Here is a 15,921-nt window from a genome sequence, read left to right on the forward strand (position 1 = left end):
CAGCAACAGGCCTGAGAGCAAAAGTCTTGACTAGAGCAGGCAGATCAAAGGCTTCGGAAGGGAAGGATGAAATGAAACTGCATACCTGATGGGCTTTAGCATATTGAGAGGAAATTCACTCTCCAGGCAGTTGAATGGTAAACTTTTGATAGGCATATAGCCAATCGAGCAAGTGAAAACATGAGAAAATAAAGATTTATAAGAGAATAAATGCAATTATTACACAGTAATTGCCTTAGGCTGGCTAATATTTATGTAGTCACAACTATACGAACACTGAATATTGATGTAACCAACAATTGTGCATTAATTTTTCTGAGTGGATGGTAGAGAGTGTATGAAGAAGAGCTAAATCCTTCTCTTCTGTAGCAGGGAAAGCACAGCGATATCTTAAACTAAAGAGTCAAAATTAGCAGCATAAGCATGTGGTTTAGAAAAATGGGGTGTGGTACCAGAAGAAATAACTGAAATAGATTCAAGTCTTCTCTTTGAGGGTATTAAAATCAGGTAAGGAGGTGGGTAGAACAGAGAATGATTATTTTAATTATAAGACTTATCAAACAACTTTACTTCTAAAAATAGCTGTGGCTTTTAAGTTGATTAGTTGATTTTAAAAGTTAATTATTCAGTTAAGAGTTAGCTGTGGGTATTTACTAGGACCTAAACATTGAAGTTGGCCCTGTGGGGACATGGGGGTTACTAGAGGCATTTCAGTACACATTCTTCAATGACTCGGGAATTAAGAGCCGAAGGCCCATATATAAATACACTACTTACTAACTTATAATTAAGTGGTAAGTTTTCTGGAGTGATATGTAGCTAGAGAAGGCAATCCCATATGGACTTTAGTCATGGGTGCTTCACAAAGAGATGCCAACTTCAACAGACTTTGGAAGGAGATATTTGATGTGAACTGAAATTTACCAGCATTTACTAACCTCTGTCCCAGGTACTATCCTTGATGATATCTATTCGTTCATTCATTTTGTATTAATTTTTTAACGTTTATTTATTATTGAGAGACAGAGAGACACAGAGCGTGAGCAGGGAAAGGGTAGAGAAGGGGGGAGACACAGAATCTGAAATAGGCTCCAGGATCTGAGCTGTCAGCACAGAGCCTGATGTAGGGCTCGAACTGACGGACCACTAGATCATGACATGAGCCGAAGTCGGACGCTCAACCGACTGAGCCACGCAGGTGCCCCTCGTTCATTTAATTCTTGACTCAACCCCATGCTGTAGGCTTGATTATTATTATCCCTCTGTTATAAATGAAATGCCTGAGCATCTAGACAAATTGAGTAGTCTTCCTCAAACCCACATAAATTGTAAATAACAATTTTGGAATGAATGAACAAGTTGCATGAGAGTTCTGTTTTTTCCTTTGAAAATACATATATTAGGTTATATGAACCCCAAGATTATTTGATCCTATGATACCTGAATTGTGACTTTATTTGGAGCTTGACTGGGGATGGGGTAGGCAGAGCAGCAAGCACCCAGCATAGTTATGTCTTGTTTTTACAACTTGGGTAATAGTAACCATTTTGCTCCATGTTTAAAAGAGGGGGCGGGCACCTGGGTGGCTCAGTCGGTTGAGTGCCTGACTTTGGCTCGGGTCACAATCTCACAGTTCTTGGGTTCAAGTCCTGCATCAGGCTCTCTGCTGTCAGCACTGGAGCCCACTTTGGATCCTCTGCCCGTCCCCACCCCCCCCCACTTTCCCACTTGCATTCTCTCTCTCAAAAATGAATAAATATTTTTTAAAAAGGAAGGAAGAAAAAGAAAAGTGGGTGGTGGTTAAGCCCCAATGTTCAAAAATTCAATAATGCACCAGCTAGTTTGCTCTTGTGACTACAGGTCTTCTCCATCACTGTTGGAAGGTGGCTATTGCCTGGCTTCTAGGTCAGTGACTTCTGCATTTGGAAAACAGCCCAGTTTACAGGTCCAAGTGTTTTTAACCTGGATTCTGAGATGGGCATATTGTCTGGATGCTTGACCCAGAGCAAAGCGTTTACTCTCTTTATGAATTACCAGTCTCACATCTCATACACTGAGGGTATTTGAGTCTGCGTGTGCTTACTCAGTATTAAGAGCTAAACCTGATATTACCAGGCTCAGCCCAGGCTTTCTCCTTGCATATATTTTCATCCTGGTTGTTGAATGGAATAAAATGCAGTGGTCGAAATCATGGGATTTGGATTCAAGACCTGTCCTGGTGTCCTTGCTCTAAGACCTCAGTTCTTAAATTCTTTAAGACTCTCTTCCTTATCTACAAAATAGGAAAGAAAAAAATAATGCCTATTCTACAGAGCTGATGATCAAAGGGACAATAAACATAAAGGTTTTAGCACAATATTTAACATTTTAAGCCTTCAACAAATATCAAATATTGGTTTTGATTCAGTTTGATTTGAATTTATTTTAAACTTTGTTTCCATTCAAACCCCAGTTAACTCACTGGTTATGTTGGGATCACTCCTGAGTGTACTAACTTCAGAACTAACCATCAAGTTCATGTTAACCAGTCACTTTGTCCCATCCCTGGATTTTGTCTTTTTCTACTATTGGGACCCTCCTTTTAAGATGGGACCAAGAGGTGAATATAGTGGTGTTGATGACTCTGAAGAACATTTGGAATCAAATCACCTCATATTGGATTTCTTCCTCTTCCGACAATGGCTAGAAGAGCAGAAATTGGAGCGGTTATGTAATCTTTTTGAAGACTCGCTTTTCTCATCAGCAAACTGGGAATGGCAGGCCTTACCTTGCAGGGATGTCAAGTAATGTCAAGTAATCCCTGAGGATTAGTGACAATGCATGACATTCTGCGCTTAGAACCTTACGCTCCATAGATGTTGTCACTGTTATGGCTGCTAGCTAGAAGAAAATATTAACTGATCATTATTTTCACTTCAGAATTTGCTCACGAGAGGCACGAAATTTTATTTTAATGTGTTTGGGGTTTTTTTATTTTTTATTTTTCATGGGAGGTGGTTCTATTTGTATCCTGTGATTCTTCCCCAGCTATTCTGAAAATATTTCTCAAGTCTCAATGGAGTTCTGAGGACAGACTCATAAATTGCGGGGAGAGAACCCCAGAACACATCCTGTCTATTCCCTTCATTTCAAGGGGGAAGAAACTGAAGCCCAGAATGGTACAAGCCTGGCTGGGACCTGCACGGCTCCTGAGGAGAATTCTGCCCAGTCAGAGGGCTTCTTGCCTCAGGAGCAGTGTTCATTGTCTATTTTTTGTTTGTTTTGTTTTGTTGTTTTTTAATGCCTTTTTTTTTTCTTTTTTTTTTTTTTTTTTTTTAGAGAGAGAGCAAGTGCGAGTGGTGGGGAGGGGCAGAGGGAGAGAGGGAGAGAATTCCAAGCAGGCGCCATGTTTAGCACAGAGCCTAAAGCAGGGCTCAATCCCACAACCCTGGGATCATGACCTGAGCCGAAATCAAGAGTCAGAGGCTCAACTGACTGAGCCAACCAGGCGCTCCCATTATCTATTCTTTGATAAGGTTTAATACTATCTTCTGCTTCCTGACATCTCTTTAGCATTTGTGATCACTGAAATCTGTGAAGTAAACTCTAACAATTACATCACAACCCTGTCATCACTCCAGCCTCAAGAAAGCATCTTCTCTGTGAAGAAACGCACCTTCATCTTCCCAGTTAATGTCTCTGATCTGTTTCAAACCAAGTTACAGGGACAGTGATCTTATCCAACAGCTCATTCCGGCTTTCACAGAGCTACTCATTCAGAAGAGTATCCCTTAAAATGAAGTCTCATCAAGTTGACAAATTTCCGAGTATTCAGATTTTTGAAACTGGAAAACAGCACCACATTGACTAAGCCTTTCTCTATTTTCATCTGAATGCTGCTACCTCTCTTAATTCCTTCTTTTGGGTCCATTTCCCTGGTCCATTATCTCCTCAGTGTCCTGTCTTTTCCCCTGCCAGAGGGAGGTTCTCAGGGTGGAAGGGCATGTTATTCACTTGAATGGGCTCAGTGGGGAAGTTCTCTAGGACAAAAGGATGTGAAGATGGGCTGCAACATTTAAGACAATTACGTGTCTTGCATAGATGTCTTGTGCTTCCATTTGTGAGGAATGAAAGAGACAAAGGAGTCATTCTGTGGTTCATACAGGTATTTTGTAACTAAGATCATTCCCTGCCTGGAGGTGTAACAAACAAGGAAGGCAGAGCTTGGGAAGGCTTGGTGATGCCAAGCCTCAGCTTCTCCACACATTACCCTCTCTCAGATTTCTGTGCTCACCCCTGCAAGCTTGATAAAATTTGGGGGTGATGGTGGGGTTCATGGGGTGCGAAGCCAATGACGAAGAAAGAATTCTTGAAGACATCTTTGGTGCAAAAAGGTGATTTTATTAAAGCACGGGGACAGGGCCACAGGGGACAGGGCCACGGGGGACAGGGCCCATAAAGATGGGCACAGGGGTGCAGGAGCACGTGGCTGTAGGGGTCCCAAACAGACCAGATTCAGCCACACGGAGCTGACAAAATCCAAAGTCAGAGAAATGAGTGGTGGTGATAAAAGAAGGGGATTTATTTCAGAGAGGCCAACACTGGGAAGACAGCAGACTATAGTCTCTCAAAGACTATCTGCAAAGTGCCCCAAATACTTCCAGCTTTATATAAGTAAAATATCGGTGGGCACCTCCAGGTAGGCAGTGAAGGTTAAATTGATCACTGTCTTGGATCATGGGGCAGGGTCCTGGGGGCTCTGGGCTGTCGTTACTTCCCAGTTCTTAGGAGGGGATGCTGTGCCTACAGGGTCTTTGGCCTGAATTCAGAGATAACCTGGAAAGAAGAACTTAATCTATTAGAAAGTTTGAGGTCACAATGGAGGTGGTTGAAGTCCTCTTTCAGATGTAATTGAAGAAGGGTTAACTAATCCACAGATAATAGATGGCGATTAGGAGATTACCAATAGTGGTACTGGTAGACTAGGACTGGAGGAGGTTATTTCCCCTTGTGGAGGACATCTTGTCTTGCACAAAGCATTTCTTGGTGTCTTCTGCCAAAACGTTACAATCCTGAGCCTTGCATTCTTATCCATATGCCTTTCTTGAGTTTCCCTGGTCATCCCTTCAGACTGAGCTGAGTTCAAATTCTTTATCACATTCAGGACACGAGTTTAAAACGCTTCAGATTTTTCATCTACGCTATTTTTAAAAATTTATTTTAAACAATTTTTTTAACATTTATTTGTTTTTGAGAGCCAGAGAGAGACAACATGAGCGGGGGAGACGCATAGAGAGGGAGACACAGAAACTGAAGCAGGTTCCAGGCTCTGAGAGACTTGAACTCACAGACCATAAGATCATGACCTGAGCCGAAGTCTGACACTTAACCAACTGAGCCACCCAGGTGCCCCCGTGCTATTTTTTTTAAGGTAACTAATTTTGTCAGTCCTCACTCTCATTTTCCATTAATATTATCCCTCTGTGTTCTTAGGGTTGACTTAGACTAATGGTGAGAAATCAATATGGAGGAAACAGTGTCCTCTATGTCAAGACCTTTGTTAGTATCATCAGGCTTGAGAGCTGCGAAGGCTCTGAGGTACATGTGGACCAGCTCTCTTACTTTACGTTGGACTGTGTCGCTGAGAGTACAAGTGTCGTGTTCAAGGCCAAATAATATGTCAGGAATAGATTTGACTGTAGGATCCAGCTGAGATTTTGGCTCCTGTGCCAGTGTACTGTCCACTTTCATAAATAAGAACTACTGAGGGAGTTTGAGAATAAAATATTCCATGCCCCAAAACTTTGGTGTATACGGGGTAAACAAAGTTCATCGTATTTCTTCTCGGCAAAGATTCTACAGTCTGTGCATATGCACTGAAGTACCAGATTTGGAGAATATACTTTTCCCCTCAACTATTATTTACTCATGTAATTCTTTCAATTGTTTTTATAGTGTTTTAATCAGCTATAGAATATAATGTGCACAGCTATTGGAAGTCTTTTGAAAACCACAGTTCAGATGGTATTGCGTTAACTACCCATAACCATAAGTCAACCTCATTTTAATGCCCTCAGACCCAGGACCACCCTCAGTCATCCTGTATCCTCAAGACTATTGAAGACCTGGCAGGCATGGTTATTATGTGAGTTTTTAATATTAGTGCTTATTTTTACCATCAGCAAAAAAAAAAAAAAAAAAAAAAAAAAAAAAAAAAAAAAAATTATACCAATGAGCAGTTAGCCCAATAACTAATGTTTCTGTGACAGCCTGCCATGTTATTATTAGAATGTATTTAAAAAATTGGATGCAAGTCTTGTCTCTTCATCAATTATTAATAATCAACTGAAACTTTTTTAAATGCTTTCCTTACCATGAAGTCACATTTTTTTTAACGTTTATTTATTTACTTTGGGAGAGAGAGAGCGTGTGAGAAGGAGGGACAGAGAGAGAGGGAGAGAGATACTCCCAAGCAGCCTCTTCACTGTCAGTGCAGAGCCCAATGCAGGGCTCGATGTCACAAATTGTGAAATCGCGACCTAAACTGAAATCAATAGCTGGACGAATAACTGACTGAGCCACCCAGGTGCCCCTACCATGAGGTTACATTTAAAGTACATTTATGAAACTTAATGTAAGTGCTGGAAGCCCAGCTATCCAGCCAGCTTGATGACAGGGCCCTAGCGGTGGACAGATCGGGACTGCAGGGCGGCTCACCAACAGTGAAGCTCCTTGTACTCCTGCTTTTATGTAATTTGGCCTTAATAAAAGTACCTGGGGAATTGTCTGTTGGGGAATTGCCCTCAACAGGCCCCCTGGGAAAAGAACCATTGGGGAAAGAAAATAAGGTTCTGCAAAGAAATTGTGCGGCCCTACATTTAGCCCTTGCCACCCCCTATAAAGACTCCTCTACCGAAAGGAAGGATAGCCTCATATATTTCCCAGCCAAGGAGGGACAAATGGATTTGAAAGCCCCACTCCGGTAACAAAGGAGTGTATCTATGGGCGCACGTTACTCCAACCCCTAGACCCACTTGGCCCCCAGGAAGCATTCCAGATGATGATTGAACCTAGTCGGTTAAAGTACAGAATGGTTCATTAGTTCCTAGGTGCCTTGTCTCTCTGAGAATGCATAAGGCATGGGTTCCTAAGGCCCTCTTGGCCCCTTCCTGGCACCTCGGACCGAGGTGAATACTTTTGTATTGAACCACGAATGGTTCAGGGAAACAACTTCTTAGTTGTCATGTCCCTGTAACTGTTCCACTTGAGATGTTGAGAAATAGATGACCTTTCATGAAAGCAACAATGCAAATGTTCTATAGATTATAGATAAACATAGAAACAATGAAAATAATGTAAGAAATTAATCAATAAGCAAAGGGCAGGAGGGAAAGTTATGAGAAAATAACCATGTTATTGCTTAAAGGGTTATTACACATAAGAACATTTTTAGAATTAGGTAATGCCAGAAAACATAGATGACGTGCGCTATAAAAAAATTGCTAACTAATATATAAAGCCACGTTTGCCACAATAAAGCGGCCAGTCCAACACACTGCTGTTGTCTGTGTCCATTTTATTTTTTATTTTCACTTTTTCACTGACACCGTTCATTCTTTAGGAACCTCTGGACCTGCTGGAGCTGGACTCCGGAACGTAAGGAAACTCAATACATGTTTGATAACAAGAAAGTAGAGATGATAGCTAAGTTTTCTAGGATAAATTACTCTCTTTTCTTCAAGGTTTTTGGAGATTTATGCTCTACTGTATTTTTGTTTTCTTCAAACCCCAAATATTTTGTGGGATACATTTTTAAATACCTTCTATTATTTTCTGAGTACTCATCATAAACTTCTCTGTCCGAAATTTCTCCATAAAGTTGTCATGGTATTTTAGTCTGACATTTAACCATCGATCCATTCAATAATATGAGTGGAGTGGCTCAAAACCTTTTGTGCTTTCTACACTTTCCCTCGTGTGTATAGGGGAGGGTAGTGGGGGTTGGTCACTGCCTTCAAAAGGCTCAGAAACTGACAGGTAAGGATGGAAACAGATCATCGGTAGGCAAAATCCTAATCAGAGAGCCATACCTATGTTACAATAGGAAAAGAGCCGAGGGACCAACACTTATGTCATACATGAATAATACACAATGGAGAAAGAGTCCTTCGTTTTGACTTTTATTTACATTAAAAGTATGGTCCTCTTTGACCTCAGTTTATTTTCCCCCATACAAATCCTTCCCCTTTCTGGATATAAGTGTGTTGGCTATATTCCCTCAGGTTCGTCAAATTGTGTCACCTTTTGTTTTTTTCAGCAGTAGACTTTGGCTAGTGTGTAATATCATCTTGAAATATATTTATTTGTTTTTTATTAATAATTCTGCTTAGAGAGATTTATCTATATATTTGGTAAGCTTCCTCTCAATTCTTGAAAGGAGTTATCTCAAGTTGTAAAATGCAACATATTCTAGGACTGATTATTGTGAAATAATATTTATGGCCCTGGTTGAAATTGAGTTATAAATAATTACTCTTAAAGTCAGTTATTTTTGTACCAAAATATTATAATCAGGTCTGCACTGTCATCACTTATTGGAAGAATGTCTTTTGAGATAGAATTGATCAAAGCCTTCTTGAAAAGAAGATAGCTGTATGTTATTGTTTCCATCTTATTCCCACATTCTTGTAACTTTTTTGCTGAAATAAATTAAATTCATCTAAAAAGATTTGTTTTTTTCCAGACTCTTGTTTTCTAATACCATAATATCTCAGATGGGTTATTTGATGGTTCGCTAGGATCTTTCTTTCTTCTTTCTTTCTTTCTTTCTTTCTTTCTTTCTTTCTTTCTCTTTCTTTTCTGAATGTTTCCTTCTTTAGAACAGGTAGTTAGGGTCAATGCCAGGGACCATGGCCAAGCCCATTGAAAGCCTGAAGGGCACGGCATTCAATTCTTCTGATTTAAATATGACAGTGTTCCTGGTTCTTCTTTATCTTTCAACACTTCGATTTGACCTTGCAACAGAAATGACAGTTATTCAACTCAAAAATTCACATCCAGTTTTGCTAAAAGTGAGAAGTGAAAAAGTCATAGAAACCCTCAAGATTTTTATGGCTTTCTGTTAAGAGCTCTTCTTTTCTAGAAGAACACAAAACTTTCTGAACAATTATGTAAATTTTCATCTTTTTTTTCCCCTTCCATTCCCTTTGCTCGGTATTGTCTTGCTAGCTATAGCCTTCCTAAATTTAATCTTTAAATAGCTTTTCTTTATGCTTTCTGCTTAGCTATTTAGTCTGTATTGTCTGTCCCAACACAAAAATGGAGATATGGGATTATAGAATTTGATCCACCATCTCTACAATGCCATCCTAAACAGGCCATCATTTTAGGAGTTTTGCATAAGGTCACCAGCTGGAGTGTCCAGCCACCCAAAGCCCTGCCATTCCTCACCAAGGGAGGCAGGAATTACCCACAAACAATACATAGGTTTGGAAGCTTAACATTGTCCTATTGATCTTATTATACTTTAACATCATCCATGCTGAGCAAACAAGACTCCCTTTCTCCACAATAATGTTTATTTCTCTTTAAAGTGGCTCGGCCTATTCAATTTGATCACAAGTAAAATGTGTAATTTGGTCATATCCTGTGACTTCTGCAAAAGTTGCTAACTTCCTTTGGGTCTCTCAAACTGAACAAACAAGATGACAACAAAGGAAAGACATCATCGTTATCATAACTGACATTTTTATATGTTTTATAGATAATAGGTGTTTTCTTATTCATAGCTTCTTCTGTTTCTTGTTTCTATGTCAACTGGTAAGCAGGAAACTGAGGTCATCCAGTCCATTCCTGTCCAAGCTGTGGCCCAAGGAACCTCTGTTTTACAACCCTTTCCCATTCAACCAACTCAAGAGCAGTATTGATCCCTTAAATCCCACACCTGGAGTTGAATCTCTTGAATCTCTCTAAGCTCTCCACATCCTCAGCCTTATTTTCTAAAATGTGTGTACATTTTCATGATACTGGTCTCCAAAAGAAAATAAGCATATATTTTATATCTCCATTTTCCACACTAAGAGAGGAGAGGCTTCAAATGCAGTGAATGTTTGTCTAATTAAGGGGTTTACAGGGTATGACCTCTGGGTCAAATCTGGCCAACTGCCTGTTTCTGCGTAGATTGTGAGTTAAGCATGATTTTTTGTATTTATAAATGGTTGAGTACAATAAAAAGAGGAATAACATTTCATGTTATGTGAAAGTTACATGAAACTTAAATTTAAACTAAAGTTATGAAGTTGCAGTTTCCATATATAAAGTCCTATGGAAACCCAGCCATACTACTCATTTACACAGTGTCCATGGCTGTTTTAGTACCAAACAGCCGAGCTGAGTGTTGATGGCAGACACTGGCCCTTAAAGCCTAAAATATTTCCTCCCTGGCCCTGCTGTAATTGATGGATATTTTCTCCCACTCTGGGTTTGGAGGTGCAATAATAATAACTAATATTTGTATTCTTTTGTAGTTTTAAAAGATACTTTCATAGTTCTTTTGTTAATTACTCATAACAACTCAAATTAGATGCCCAAGGCTCAAAATAGTGGTGTCCACAGTCAGAAAAGAGAGGGTTGGGACCCAATGGAAATCTTCTGGCATCAAATCCCATCTAATGCTTGCTTCAAACATGAGGTAACCAAAATATAATTCTATTTTACTTCTGCACACCCCCTATGTTTCATTTTTGCTTTGCTCATCCCAATGAGGAGACTTTGATCTAAAAGGCCATTCCACATATTTACTGAGTTGCCTGTAATTTTTGAATAAGAACTTTCTAGCCCTTGTTCTAAGCCATATTTAGCTATGTACGGTTTCCTGAATTGGCACACACACTCTTGCCTCGGTGCCTGTTTCCTTTCTCTTACTTGCCATTTTCAACTTAACTTGTGATCATCCTCTAAACCTTTGAGACACAACTGAAACAACACCTTCTTTAGTCAAATGCCTGCTCCCTGCTCATGTGTGTTAATTGGTGCCTGGGCCCTTCTCTGTGGCACCTGTTGTACAGGATTGTCATTTATGTACTAGCCTCCCTAAGTAAACCCTGTACAGCCCTTTGTGAGCAGTTGTTATATCTTATTATGTGATTATTCCCAACATCTCAAAATCCACATCAAAATTGCTGATCAATATTTGTTGAATGAATGAATTAGGAAATTAATGGTTAGTCTCAGAATATACAACAGTTGATATTACACACTATAATATTAATACTATAAAGTTATCTTACAAAATGTAAAGGGTGATAAATTAAGATATCTTTTTGTACAAGATAAAATGCTAAAGAACCTATATACACGTCACATGACATTGATCCCCTTTTATTTGATTTCTGGCCGCTTGATATTGATGTTTTTTTTCTGGCAATTTGATTTTTAACTTTGCGTTTCCTTATAATTTCAATAACTACAGGCAAAAACAGGAAGGTCAGCATCTAGCACACTGCAGGCTCTCTATTAATGTCACATCATCAGGTTTTCTTAAGATGCTCACCGGCTCCCTCAGAGACACCCAAAGGGAAGAGCCACAGGAATCGGAATATTTCACAACATGAATGTCCCACCAAAATTCCAAAGTGGTGTCATGGATGGTGGAAGATCTCTGCCTGTTTATTGGGAAGGGGCACTTGATTTTACTTGGTTGTAAGTTTATGTGCTGAAAATGTTTTCTGTGGGCTCAGCTTTAAGTGAGCATTCGAATAATGTTATTCTCTTCTAGAAGAGGCTCTGCCTCGGGGCGCCTGGGTGGCTCAGTCGGTTGAGCGGCCGACTACGGCTCAGGTCATGATCTCGCGGTCCGTGAGTTCGAGCCCCGCGTCGGGCTCTGTGCTGACAGCTCAGAGACTGGAGCCTGTTTCAGATTCTGTGTCTCCCTCTCTCTGACCCTCCCCCGTTCATGCTCTGTCTCTCTCTGTCTCAACAATAAATAAACGTTGGGGCGCCTGGGTGGCGCAGTCGGTTAAGCGTCCGACTTCAGCCAGGTCACGATCTCGCGGTCTGTGAGTTCGAGCCCCACGTCAGGCTCTGGGCTGATGGCTCGGAGCCTGGAGCCTGTTTCCGATTCTGTGTCTCCCTCTCTCTCTGCCCCTTCCCCCGTTCATGCTCTGTCTCTCTCTGTCCCAAAAATAAATAAAAAACGTTGAAAAAAATTAATTAAAACGGCATCCCTCTCCCCCCACTTCAACTATGTAGCTTCCTTACCATGCTTTATTTAAAAAAAATAAAAATAAAAATAAATAAATAAATAAACGTTAAAAAAAAATTAAAAAAAAAAAAAAGAAGAGGCTCTGCCTCTTTAGACCTCTGGAGAGTAAAGATCAGCTACACTCCCTATGCACAGGGGATTGACCCTGAGACAGGTACATCACAGAGGTTTTCCTGCAGACACAAAATGATTCCTACATATTCTACTGGTAGCGCAGTTTTGGTGTTTTGCAGCGTAACCATGTATAGCCAGAGAACCCTTTGATTTTCTCTTTATGGCCTTTTGGTTTATCTTGTTTAGTTGGAGATTTTCCTCTAGTTTCATTGAGCCATAGAGGCCAGGGACAGAGTAGCTGTACAATGGCAAAATTAACATTATTTGAATTTGTTTTAGCTGTAGCTCGGTGCAGCTAGATGTGGTTTAAGGCTGATATTGTTTAAATCTTCACTCTTCCACTAACTAGCTATATTATTCTGGGAAACAGGTGTTACCATTCCTATTTTCCAGATGAGAAGCTGAGTCACAGGTAGGGTAAGACCATGGCCTGAAGTGACACAGATAACAGAGTGGGAACTGACTCCAAGCATCTGTGACCTCAAACACTGTGCAGTTCTTTTAGCAAATTAATTTACTCATGCTAGGTATAGTTTTCTGCAAAATGAGAAAGACAGTCCTCCTCTGATGGTTTCATTGGGACAAAAAGGGGTAGCACGTATAAGTACTTGATATACACCAGGTGTGCAACAATTGTTAACTATTTTATTATTACATTTCTATTTAGGAGAATATTTGACTCATACCATTTCTCTTCATAAAGCCAGTATCTTTTAAATGAGAGCTGTGCACACAACAAAGGGCCCTGTGAGACGTGGACAAGTTGTCACACTCTCCAAACCACAGAGTGGGGGGGGGGGGGTCGTGAGGACGACCACCTGCCCTTTTCAGGGAGCACCGTCCTGCGCTCTCCCTTGCTGGCATTTCTCCTCCGTTCGGTGAAAGTTATGCTGTAAGACAGCCTTTAATTCTCTAAGGCCTATTTGAACAGTTGGAGTGCCTCAGAGCGAGCGGCTAAAGTGGATTTGCTTTTCTTCCGCTGCTCAACACTGTCATCGGCTGGCGCTGGTGTCTCCTCCCCAAGGATGGATCCCACATTCCAGACGGGGCTTTCAGCAGCCGGCTCGCTGGTGTCAGATCCTGTTGGCCGGTCTCAGATGTGCAGACGCTGTGAGCTCATTGACCCCATCAAATGTAGGCCCACGGAAATTTGTTCATTTTGAACCGTCATGAACAATGAAATCAATTCACATACAGTTTAAAAATTGTATTAGGAAAAAATACCATGAGGTTAGTCCTCCCCACAACACAGTATATGTCTGTTTGAACTCAAAGTCATTTGTTTTCTCTTTTTTTCCTTTCTTTCAATTTTATTTGCTTATTGTGAGAGAGAGAGGGGGAGAATGTACGAATGGGGGGGGGGGCGGACAGAGAGGGAGAGAATCCCAAGCAGCCTCCTCATTGTCAATGCAGAGTGTGAAAAGGGGCTCGAACCCATGAACTGTGAGATCATGAACCAAAATCCAGAGTCTGACAACCGACTGAACCACCTAGGGGCCCCTTCTCTTTTATTTTATAGGCTTAAACCAATACAAATATGGCACAGTGGATAAGATTAACACAGTCCTTCATTAACTCTGAATGGTACTCTCTGGTTATATTCTGTGACTAGAAAGCAGCTCAGGAAAAAGACGTAGGGAAACGAACATATTTTTAGTACATGAATATTGTTTTAAAATCCATTGAACCTCAGAGATGAGAAAGGATTTATGTATTTACTGTCCCTCAGCTACTAATTAGAAGAGTTGGGATTTAAAGCCATGAGTGTCTGGCCAAAAGCCCATAGGTCAATTTCCCTGCTATCCAGAATTATTGTAAATGTTTAAGATAGTGGATTTGTTTCATTATTTAGAATCAGTCCCCACTTTTTCAGGGACAGGGCATTTCAAAATCTCATTTATGGCAGAGCCACAGCTAGAACTCAAGACTTCTTCCTAGTCCAATCCGCTTACAAGCCATTACTGAGCCTCCTTGCAGAGCAAAGCATGACTAACTTTTCTATGGCTAGCTTTAGTAAATTATGTGTGATATGTGTCACTTGTTTTCAATACATTTGGAAAGGATAAAGAGACAAATAATGGCAGGAAGCATTTACGAAGGGCCCCACTGCTCATGTACTTGGCTAAGTGGTTTGCATGTATTATTTCATTTGATACTCAGGGTCTCTAAAGGTCTTTGTGTTTAATTTTCCAATTTACATCTTCAAAACCCAAGGATTATGGTGGTTAATCTATTTCAAGTCACAAAAGTAGAGAATGGGATTTTGTGGGATTTGAGCCCCAGTGGCTTGCCTGGCTCCAATGTCCATGTTTGTACCATAAAATTATTGCTCTGAGTCTTATCCCATGCTTCCCCCTAGCTTCTCCATCCCTTCAGCTGACTCGAAATCACATGGACTTGCCACTTCTTCATTAAGTGGTTCTAAGGGTCGTCAGGGCTTTGATCTTGCTAGAGCCCATGATCATTATTCTCATCTGACTTGGTTTCTCAGTAGCATTTAAGAGCTGTTCACTTCCTCTTCATTACACACTTTGTTTTCTGGGCTCCAACTTACCCCGTCTTCCTCCTTCCTCGATGTCTGCCTCCTTCTCCTCTAACAGACCATCGTTCCAGGCTCTATTCCCTAGTTGCATTCATTGTCTGGATGATCTCAATCAGACGCTCACACACACATACACACAGATGTGTAGATCTGTAAATGCAGATACAGATTCAAATATCTCCCAAGTATCTCTCTAGAGCAGACCACACTCCTGAACTGCAGACGTATACCCAGATACCTGCTTGACACCTACACTTATTGCCCAATGGGAATCCTAAACTTAACAAAATCCCAAATTGAGCTCAGGATCCACTCTTCCTACTTCTCAGCCACCGTTCTCCAAGACAAAGCTATTTATTTTCTCCTGTCCATTCAGTGGCCTAAGCCCCAAGTTCTAATCTTTCTTGGTTCTTTGTTCTGCTCATAATCTCCAAGTCCATAAGCAAACCCTCTTGGTTCTCTCTGGACCCAGCTCTACTATTATATTCTCTTCTATAACAGCTGTAGTCCAAACAACCTCCCTCTGGGCAATGGGTCCTAACTGTTCTCTCCCCCTCCCCTCTTGTTTCTCCATGGCCCATTCTTCATTGAGAAGTTAGATGAGATTTTTGTAAAAGGTAAATCTGATAGTGTCAGTCTCCTGTTTAAAACCTTTGCCAGTTTTTTGACTGTTTGTTGACTGACTACCCCATACATAGAAGTCTTAATCAGCATATGAAGTGAGTTCTAATTCATCACTATGGATTGTTTAATATCCTAAACACATAAAAGTCCAGTTGGGGTTGGGGTTTTCTCTGGGAAGAAGGGGAAGGCAAGATAAGCAACGTGGCTGCTGTTAAGCTGGCAGGGATGAAGGTTTAGGAGAGGCCTAGGGTTTCATACAGGTAGATGAAACCCGGATGGTTCCAGAGTCCTGAACGTGCCTTTTGACCAAGTCACTGAGCTTGCTGTCATAGGCATTTGAGCCAGGCAAGCAGGCGAGTATAATTCAGCCTAGTGACGAGACAGCCCATGACAGCACTTT

The sequence above is a fragment of the Panthera tigris genome, chromosome C1, assembly GCF_018350195.1.
Source record: "Panthera tigris isolate Pti1 chromosome C1, P.tigris_Pti1_mat1.1, whole genome shotgun sequence".
NCBI classification, from domain to species: domain Eukaryota; kingdom Metazoa; phylum Chordata; class Mammalia; order Carnivora; family Felidae; genus Panthera; species Panthera tigris.